The sequence below is a fragment of the Tamandua tetradactyla genome, chromosome 7 (genome assembly GCF_023851605.1).
Source record: "Tamandua tetradactyla isolate mTamTet1 chromosome 7, mTamTet1.pri, whole genome shotgun sequence".
NCBI classification, from domain to species: domain Eukaryota; kingdom Metazoa; phylum Chordata; class Mammalia; order Pilosa; family Myrmecophagidae; genus Tamandua; species Tamandua tetradactyla.
The window spans coordinates 157,052,336-157,062,589 of NC_135333.1; the positions used below are offsets into that span (position 1 = coordinate 157,052,336).

The following is a 10,254-nucleotide window of genomic DNA, read 5'->3' on the forward strand; positions in this document are numbered from 1 at the left end:
ATGTAGCTGTTAGAATATCTTCTAGAAAGCTTTTCTCTGGATTTTGTTTGTTTGTTTTATTTGAAAAGGAAAATATAAAAGTTTCTGATGATTAGGCAAGAAATTATTACAGCTATCTTTTTGTTTTTCCTGGTTTAGCATGTCGTTCTCCATCCCTGTGATAACAAAGCCAAATTGTATCTGAGGAGATTAAGGAAGGGAATGTAGGATTTTCTTTTAACATTTCAGTATTTTATGACACTCAAATGGTTCGCATTGCATGTTTATCGATTTTAATAAAATCCATTAATTTGGATATATTTTTAGTGGCAAAGACTTTTAGAAATGACTTTTTTCCCTTAGAATGCATTCTAAGCATGAGGTGATTCAGCAATTGTTTCTACATATATGACACAATAAGGAGCACACAGTCTTGCAGATAAACATACATAAATGAAGAGAGCATTCACAAATTCCTAAAAGGTATGCAGGCAGACATTATTTCTTGTTCCCCCTAGGCATTTTACAAATATTTACAAAGGTGCACTCTCAAAATCCAAGCAGCGGACATCTTAGGGAAAAAATACATATATTGTTTTCAGTTGCAGGAAAGGCTTTATTCATAGTTTGTAAGATTGATATTCTGGGGAGAAAGGCACCACAATTACTACGTTTATAACTTTTTGCGATGGCACAAAGGGGTATGTAGAGTCCCGACGCGGGGTTTTGGGTGCTTTCCATCTCTCATGGGGTGGCTTCCTGGGGAGGTGGCCTGCGACTCAGAGCTTAAAGCACTTCTCACTGTACCTGTGGATCATCACGCAGCTGTGATAGGACACCAGCCTCAGTACTGCTGCCACCCCCATGGCAATGCTAGTTGCAGGGTCGTAACAGAGAACAGTGTCTGTGGCTTCTCTATTCTTCCGTCTTCCACCCAGAATGTATATTTCACCATTATATACAGAAATGCCAGTTTGCTGTTGGCTACAGGTGCTCTGTACATGCATCCAGTAATCTTGTACTGGGTTATAGCAGTATATAGCCTGGGTCAGCCCACCAGCAACATAGATTGAGATGTTCAAGGAACCAGCTGTCATACACCTCTTGGCGATCAGGATAGCTGCACACAGGAGACTGGAGTTGGCTTCTGGGTGATATGACTGAACCTGATCAGGACAAGTATTATCGTCCAGTCCTCAACCGATCACAAACAAGTTGCCCACACAACTAGTCACTGCAGGAGAACTCACTGCTTCCTGAAGAGCAGCAACTTCAGTCCATCGATTTGAAAAAGAATCATAACATTCTATGCTGCCAAGTCAGTTCTGCCCATCATAACCTCCAGCAACATGTACTTTACCGTGGAGGACAGCCATTTTGTGATGCCAGAAGGATGCCATTCCTTAGAGCACAGACCACATACTCTGATTTGGTAAATTCTGGAAGCTTAACCAAAGACTTCCCTTCTCCTGTTACAGGATCACAGCACCTGGTGTATGGAAGATTAAATCCTCCAACTCCATTCAAAGCCTCCCACGACAGCTATCACTTCAGAATAACCAGCTGACCTGCGTGGCTAGTCCTTGAGGACAGCATTTCATTCCCAAGAATGTGGTACCATCTTGCCTCATGCAACAACTGATAGTACTCAGGAGAGTTCTGGATCAGTTGGTTCACCTCAACTGTTTGAACAAAATAGTTGGGATGCAACAGAGGGAATCTCACGTGTCAGGAGCTCATGTAACAGAGGTCTTCTCAGACCTACAGCACTATATACCCAGTGCCTGACTGCTTCAAAAACCATCTCCTCTTTACCAATAGCAAGTTCATCACTTCAAATGTAATCAAATTCATCTTTGTCAAGCTCAAGAATTCTTCAGGCTGAGACACATCCTCAAAAGTTTACAATACAAGATATTTGCATTTTGTGAAAAGCGTTTTGACTGAATGGGTATCAGCAAAGCACCGGATTCCTAAGTGGTAACAAGGTTGGAATTGCTCCTCCAAGAACTTGGCACATGCCTCACAAGGAACACTAATTTGAAAGAGGCTTGATGTTTCAAAGAAATGTTTTACATTCTCTGTTGTGACTTTCACCTTTCCAGTATAAACATGCTGCAAAAACACTGCATAGCTTCCGCTGAAAAGTCATTGATCTCAACCAACATTTCTCAGCTTTCCCTGGGACCGTCACAAAACATAACCCCGAAGTAGCTACTACAGGTTCAGAGAACAGCTCTATGGCAAGGAAATTCTTTTCCTTCTTCACAGATGATAATATCTGTAAATGAGCAGCTATCTAGGAATTCATTAAATATCTGGGGTAAGTTTTCAGTATAGGATGATCCTGAGGAGAAGTCAAAAAAAACTCGTGGCCTGTCAGAGATTCCATTTCAGAAACTCTGTGCTTGGTTGCTGGGGAATCACGGACCCTGAGATCCTCTCTATTTAGTCTTCATCCCAACTGTTACATCGGCCAACTAAATAATTATTGAGAAATAACTGTTAGAGATTTTCTTTATGTTGCCTACATGAGCTGCACCTCGGCCATGCAGCAGCAGGGAGACCCTGCCTTCCCAGGCTGGCCCCACTGTGCATGGTCGGGGTGGGTGGAGGGGAGGGCAGGAACCTGTGCTCCTGCCCCATGCGGCTCCCAAGTCTCCTTCATTTATAAAGGACTAGGAGACTTTTCTGTGTCTCAATGCAGCATTTGATGGGAGCAGAGTTTTGGTTACCATCTCCATCAATCAGACAAGGCAAAGAGTAAAGAATGAAAGGATGATATAGCAGCAAAATGTTACAGAAAGTAAGGCTGTTATTCCAGGGTAAAAGTCTTCTAGACTGTGTGAAATGTATTTCTCTTCTCTTGTTCTCTCTCCCACCACAGAAACAAGATTAATGAGCTTTTCTAGGATCACGAGAGGAAAAATCAACAGACTATATGGATTACCAGGCAGCATAGTCTATGGGTTAGGCTTGTACTGAGAGGTTGTCAGTGTGCGGCTATTGCTGACCATGAAATTTGGCTAGTGATGCAGACATTTGTCGGTGGCCTCTCCAGAAGCCTTTCCTTCCTACTACTTCCAGGTACTTTTAGGAAATGGGTCCGGGAGAATGGACTACAACCCCAACTCCAGTCTGCAAAATAAGCCTATTGCATCCTACTGACCAACGTATTTAATTCATAGTGGACATATGCCCAAACTCAGTGCCTAAAGGAGTGATTCTTCTCAGCCTTATTCCAGGAATTCTGGGACCAATTCATTTGCTTACTGGACATGAAAGAAGGACATTCATGATTCTGGTAACCGTTGGAAACCATTTTAAGAGCGTAGGGGAACAATTACTGGTGAGAAGCTTGCCATGCAGAAGGCTGGGCTGAGAGAAGGATACTGGTCCTTAGTGATATATGAAATCTGCTGAACCTCTGAACTTCTTAATTATATTAATCAATACATTTTATTATTAATTAAGTCTATTTCTGCTATTGCCACAGAAGCTCGGAGGGATAGCTGCCAATAAAATGACTTTAGTCAAGCTTGTCAAAAATATATTATTTATTCAGCGTTTATTTATTATACTGGCCAGATGCTGTTTTAAGTCTAGTAGTCATATGATAAACAAGACAAGTATGGCCTCTGCTCTTCCAGACCTTGGAGCCCAGTGAAGTGTTTAGAGAAGTAAATAAGCAAGATGACATGGTTAGTGCCTTTGGAAGCACAGAGCGCCTTTGGGAACAATTAGAAGGTACAGTGTAGTGGGCATTTGTCTTTTTGAAGAATCTTCCTTTGTCCTCCCTTCCTAAAGTACTTGGATTTCCTCTTTACTAGCTCTTCACTGAGTGTTTGTAGACTGATTCATTCAGATGCCTGCCTCATACTACAAAAATCAAAAGACTCGAGTTCTTTCTTTTCATAGCTCAATTAATTCAGGGCATGGGTGTATGGGCTTAGCTCAGCTAATCAGCTGCTTTTTTCCCAGAGAATACATCTTGAGTATCAAAAATAGAGAAGAAACAGTTGGAATTCATTATTCAACTCCACTGAAGTAGCCTAAGCAAACTGTTCTTACTATAAGATAGTTGCTGAGCTTTCTGCTTCCATAGCCTCCAATACTATTTCCCTAATGGTCAATTAGAAAAATCTGTAATCACTTTCCAATAAAGTCTGTTGTGGCAAAATTAGCCAAACTAAAATGTGGCTGTTTGCAACCAAGTTACTATAATCTGGACTTTGGAGGTCAAGGAAGAGTCCTGGAAGAAATGACAAGTGGGTTGATACCTATTTTATTTTATGTTCAAATATGGATTTACCTAAAGAACTGGAATGACTTAATATTAGTTTGGAGGGAACCAGGTAGCAAAATGTGAAATTGCACTTTCAAGAATTTAAACCAAAAGAAAAGAGCAAAGAAAAGCAGGGCTTTGCACAACATAAAGAAATGCGTGTGAGTTCAAAAACATGGAAAGACAATAGGAATAGAGAAATTGTTTATGGCATGGTCTGAGCTATAATAAACTATGAGAAAATGCAGAGGAGTTTAGAGAGTTCCAGAATTCGACCAAGGATAACAGCATATACCATAACAGGAAAAAGGAAATGATAGGGGGAGGGTAAAAACTAAGACATTGGCTCTAGTTTTCCATATTAAGAAGAGTTTTCAATCCAGTTGTGAAGAAGTATTCATCATTACTCAAGAGTACTCTTGTTAATCAACTGGCAAAAGTAGTGTATGTACATGGACATGTATTTTAGCTACATTAATTTATAATATATGAATGTAAGTTAATTTTTAAATAATCCTGCACATAGTAGATCCATGGTTTGTTTGGAAGTCCTCTCAACAAATTTATTCTATTATTTTCCAGAGTTCCAAGTTTAAAATTTTCCTTCAGTGTTGAGGCCAAAGATACTTGAAATTTGAGTCCAACAGGCCAACTAGTCATGGTTTGGTGCCAAAGTTGAATTATGTTTGTCTCTTCCAGGTCACCTGTCACAGTGACATTTGTAATATGACATGTACAAGTTCCTAAACAGAAATTCCACCTCTTGTGTCTCACCACCTCCATTATTTCTATTCATTTGGATCAAATCTGCCTGGCTCTTTTGTTATAAGAAAAAGAATCATTAGAGTTCATCTGAGGTGTTAAAATTTCTCCAGCTCAGAATTCAAGGAGCAATTTGGTCAGGGATGCTTATATAAGAGCCACGGACCATGTTTTCAACTATAATTTTGTTATTAAAAGTAAATTTGAAAAAATGAAATAATTCTTATGGGCACGTTCATGTTATACTTAAATGAGGGATTTTTTTGGTGGTGTTTCTAAACATAAACTTCTTACATGTATCCTAGTTTCTCTCATTTAAATCCATAACCATTTACTGAGGATGTAATTTATGCAAGGTGCCAAATTATAGTGGTTCTGTAATGTTAATTGTTAAATAGGTGAAATCGAACTGCATCGAAATCATCTGGAAGGCTTTAGGAATACAGATTCTCAGCTTCCTGTGCATAGATTCTGATTCAGAAGATCTAAGGAAATTGGGAGAATCTGGGTTTTTTGTTTTTGCTTTTTTTGAGCTCCCATCTTTAGTTTGCCAGGGCTGCTATAACTAAGCACTGCAGACTCAGTTGACTTAAACAAAGCAATTTATTTGGTTCATTTATTTGTTTGCAGTTTTGAAGGTTAGAAATACAAAATCAAGGTGTCAGCAAAATTTTGTCTTCTCTGATGCCTGTAGTCTTCTGGGAGTGGCTTGTCATAAAGCGTTCTTTGCCTCTGTCACATGGCTGTCTCTCTCCCCATCTGTCTCCTACTAGTGTCCAAATTCCTTCTGCCTATTAGGAATCTAGTTATATTGGGTTAAGGCCCACCAAGATTCAGTTTGGTTTTCCCTTAACTAATAACATCGTCAAAGGCCCTTTTTACAAGGAGTTTACATCCATAGGGCCAGAGATTATGAGTTGAATGTATATTTGTGGGGTATATGATTTAACTCATAACAGCTCCAAAAGTGATTCTGCTATAGGGTCAGTTTTAAGGATAGTGCTGTAATTAAATAAAAAATGCAGATGGCATGGCTCTCTACTTTAAGGAGCTTACAATCGAGTTGTCAAAGTAATACCACATACTCTCATAATCATATTATAGGGGGAAATGTGGTAAGTGCTATATGAGTTTTACAACTGAACCTCCATTCTGATGATCCTGGGTATCATAGAATTTTCTTGGTTTCCTAAATCAGGGTTCTGTGACAATGGTTCTTAATCTGGAATTCACGAAACCTCAAAAGGTCCATTGAGAGAAGTCAGGAGGTTTATGGACTAGGAGGGGAAAAGAACTCTATCTTTATTTTCGTTAACTTCTAACTAAAATTTACAATTTCCTGCAATTATAAATGTAGGCAAAAATCCACAGTGCTGTTAGCTATATCTGTATCTTTGACACCAATAGAAATCACAAATGAGATCTTAAGCTATTATTTACTTTCATCGCCACTTCAGAATTACAATAATTATTGTGCTACTAAAAGCACACTGTGATGGTTCATTTCATGTGTTAACTTGACTAGGTTATGATGTCCAATTATTTGGTCAAGCAAGCATTGGCCTAATTGTTACTGCGGGGGAATTTCATGGATTTAAATCATTAGTTAGTTGACTGCATTGGTGGCTAATTACATCAGCAATTAACAAAGGAGACTGCTGCCTTCAGCAATAAGAGGAATCTCCTCATCCAATCAATCAGAGGCCTTCAAGGGAGAACTGAATTCAATCGGAGGAGTTCAGCAATCAGAAAGAATTTCTAACTCTACATCACCCCGCCAGCTTCTCCTGAGAAATTCCTCACCTTTATCGGAGTTTCCAATTTGGGGTATCTCCTGGGGATTTGATGCCCCTATCAAGTTCCCAGCTTGCAGCCTGCCTTACGGAATGGAACATGCCAATCACTATGGTCACATAAGCCAATCCTTTTAATAAATCTCTTAATATTTACACACATACACACACACTCACATATCCTGTCAATTCTTTTTTTTATGGAGACTTCTGATTTATACACACGTGTTACTACTATATATAATAGTTTTGCAGTTTAATAATTACATGCCAATATAGCTTGCTTCCTTTGTATAGGAATACAAAGGAATAGTTTTGTAACTATTCTGAGGAGTCCGTAAGCTTCAGCAAACTACCAAAAAGATCTGTAACTGAAAAATGGTTAAGAACACCTGCTCTCTAATAGAAAGTCACAGAATATTAGTTCTAGAGAGGATGTTACCAATCATTTAATATTTCTTCATTTTATGATTGAAAAATTAAGCGTAATGAATACTGTGGTTGACTTTCTAATATTCTCTCCCCTGATTGGAAACAAAATTGCAATTTTAGAAGTTGACCTCAGATCAAAGGAAGAATCTGATTGGTTTAAGAGAAATCCCACCCTTCCTATCAGTGATTCTTCTGGAATAGGTGAGTGCCCATTTCGGTGGAGAGATGTACTAGACTTTTCTGGGAAAATTCCACATTAGCCCATAAATGGGAGAGGAAGGAAACCGTTCTATGTCTTCTTTTAGAGTAAGGAAAATGTTGTCAGGCATCTTTCAATGATGATAGGGGCTGTCCTTATGAGAAGCTTACGTACAGAAAAAGGTAGACAAAAAAGGGAAAATGAACCAAAGCCCTGAAAAAGTATGACTGATACTGACACAACTCCATTCTTTGAATGTCCAGTTATAAGTTAATAAATTCTGTATTATTTTAAGCCAGTTTGAGTAATTATCATCCCCATTTCTATAGATGAGAACATCAAGCAGAAGAGGAGTTATTTGCCTAGTGTGGCGCAGCTAGTGATGTAAATTCAATATTACAGCTAAGTGTGTAGTTCTACTGTAGCAAATAGAAGAATCTCTTAAACTAAGCTTAGGAAGCTATATATAAATTGAGTGTTGAAAGGCAAATAGGTGATGAGTGGAGCTTGTGCAAAGCTTAAAGAAGTTGTCCCATTGGACATTGCATGAGGTAGGTGAATAAAGACACTAGAAATGAGACCAGAAAGTTACATAGGAAACAGGTGACGAAGGACCTTCAGAAGGTAGGTAGAGCCACTGAGAAATCTAAGCAAGGCAGTGACATACACAAGTTTGTGCTTTAGAAAAAACAGTGGCTGCAGAGTAGAGAATGAATTAAGAGTAGGGTCAACTATATAGTCAAAACGGTCAATCAAAAAAGTGGTGCAGTAATTCAGCCTTTATGTTAGCAACTTGTATTTGTTTTCTGTTGCTACAAAATAATATTACAGCAAACACAGTGGCTTAAACCAACACACATTTATTATCTCACAATCTATGAGTCAAGAGTCTAAACATGACTTAGCTGGCTTAGGGTTGCAAAGGCATTAATCACAGTGTCAACAAGGGCTGGGTTCTCATCTGGAGGCTCGGCTTGGAAAGGATCCACTTCCATACTCTCACGGTTGTTGGCAGTAGTCTGCTTCTTACAGTTATAGCACCAAGAACTTCAGGTTTGTTTTGTTTTGTTTTGCTGACTTGACCGGAGGCTTTCCTCAACTCCTAGAAGTTACCAGCAGTTGCTTACTATGTGGGATTCCCCAACATGGTCATTTGCTGAAAAGAAGTGCTACAATATATGTAACATAATCATATAATCATGGACATGCAATCATGCTTCCCCATCACCTTTACCACATTCTGTTGAGTAGAAGCAACTCCACACTCAACTGGAAGGGATTACACAAAAGGTGTGACTACCATAAATGGGTTGGAGTGATGATTGCAGCCACCATTAGTTCTTGTCCACCATACCTGAGTTAAGAAAAACTGCAGTGGGGATGCAAAGAAGTAGATAGGTTCAAGTAATATTGGATCATCCTGGATAAGATGTACATTGTTTACATAGTAACCATTACAGTTGGAACATTTGTGAACCTGCATCATATTTACTAAACTTGGAAAAAATATTAGAACTTTCCCTTATTTTTGGAAGGTTAATTTGATCTATTAGATGTAAACTCTGAGATTGTAGAATTACTGTCTTCACTACCATACAATGATTATAAATTAGGTATTTGTTTTAGGTAGAAAATTAGCAAGATTTGGAAGGAAAATTCCATTCTATGAACAGTGAATTTGAAGACATTCTTTAATTGCCAAGTAAGGATGCTCAAAATGTGATATCCTTTCCCAGCAGCACTAACAGCAGGCTTTATCTTGGCACATAAGGGATGCTAGGGTCCTGGAACGTCACTTGCAAATGGTTACAACCAAGCTCATCATTTCAACATGTCACAGTTATTTGACATTTCGGGAAATAAATTACCAATTAGTTTAACCAATACAGCCAAAACCTTGAGCATGCTTCCAAGTTATTTCCACTTGATAGCCTTGCCTTCTGTGTTTCCAAGTTCTACTTTTCCTATAGATGTCCTGACAATGTTATTATTCAGAGAGATCAAAAGCCTGTTTTAATTATTCATGGGAATCCCATAAGCTATAGCAGTATCCTGGGCAGTTAATAGGGCTAAATTACGGATCTCTCATTTATCTTCTGTGAGGAAAGTTCAAATTCTCAAGTGTTGGTTCAACATAGATTGCAAAGTGCTCCTCAGTAGTCATACAGATTAAGTATTATTTTTAATTGATTTCCAACATCAGTAGTATCTAACCATGCAAATGGTTATTTCATTGGCTTGGCACAGCTACGTCTGAGTAATGCCAATTTAAAATTTAAATCATTTCTTGACCACCAGTGTGATGCATCACACATGCAGACTGAATTTGCCTACAGTGAGCACCACCCAGCAGGTAACTTCAGACTGGAGACAGGAGGCTGTAGTTTGGTGTATTGTTGCCATACAGAGCAGTGGCAGAGCAGCCTTTGCTCACATCCCTTATTAGAATTTTATTTTCTCCAGCATAGTGCTCCTTCAGGCAAATCACGTGGGCCAGGAAAGCAAGTAATGATTTTAGTCTACAAGTGTAAATTAGACTGTAAAGAAATAGCTGTAGCTAACATAATAACTGTGACAATGCTTTATAGTATTAACCATTATATTACTCATGATAAATGCATTGTCACATAATTGTAATGATATAACAATGAAAGCTCATAATAAAAATGGCTAATGTTTTGGTGGTACATACAGACAACTCAGAGCGTTGAGATAGATAACACCCCAAGCTTATTTTTATTCCCATTTTGGAAAAGAAACTAAGCCTTGGACCTACTCAAATGTTTTAGCCAAGTTGTCACACA

The 10,254-nt window shown here is 38.6% G+C and overlaps 1 pseudogene; it reads right to left on the reverse strand.

Annotated features, from left to right (window-relative positions):
- Positions 1-758: 758 nt before the first annotated feature.
- Positions 759-8,936, reverse strand: LOC143690717 (kelch-like protein 24 pseudogene; annotated as a pseudogene).
- Positions 8,937-10,254: the final 1,318 nt, after the last annotated feature.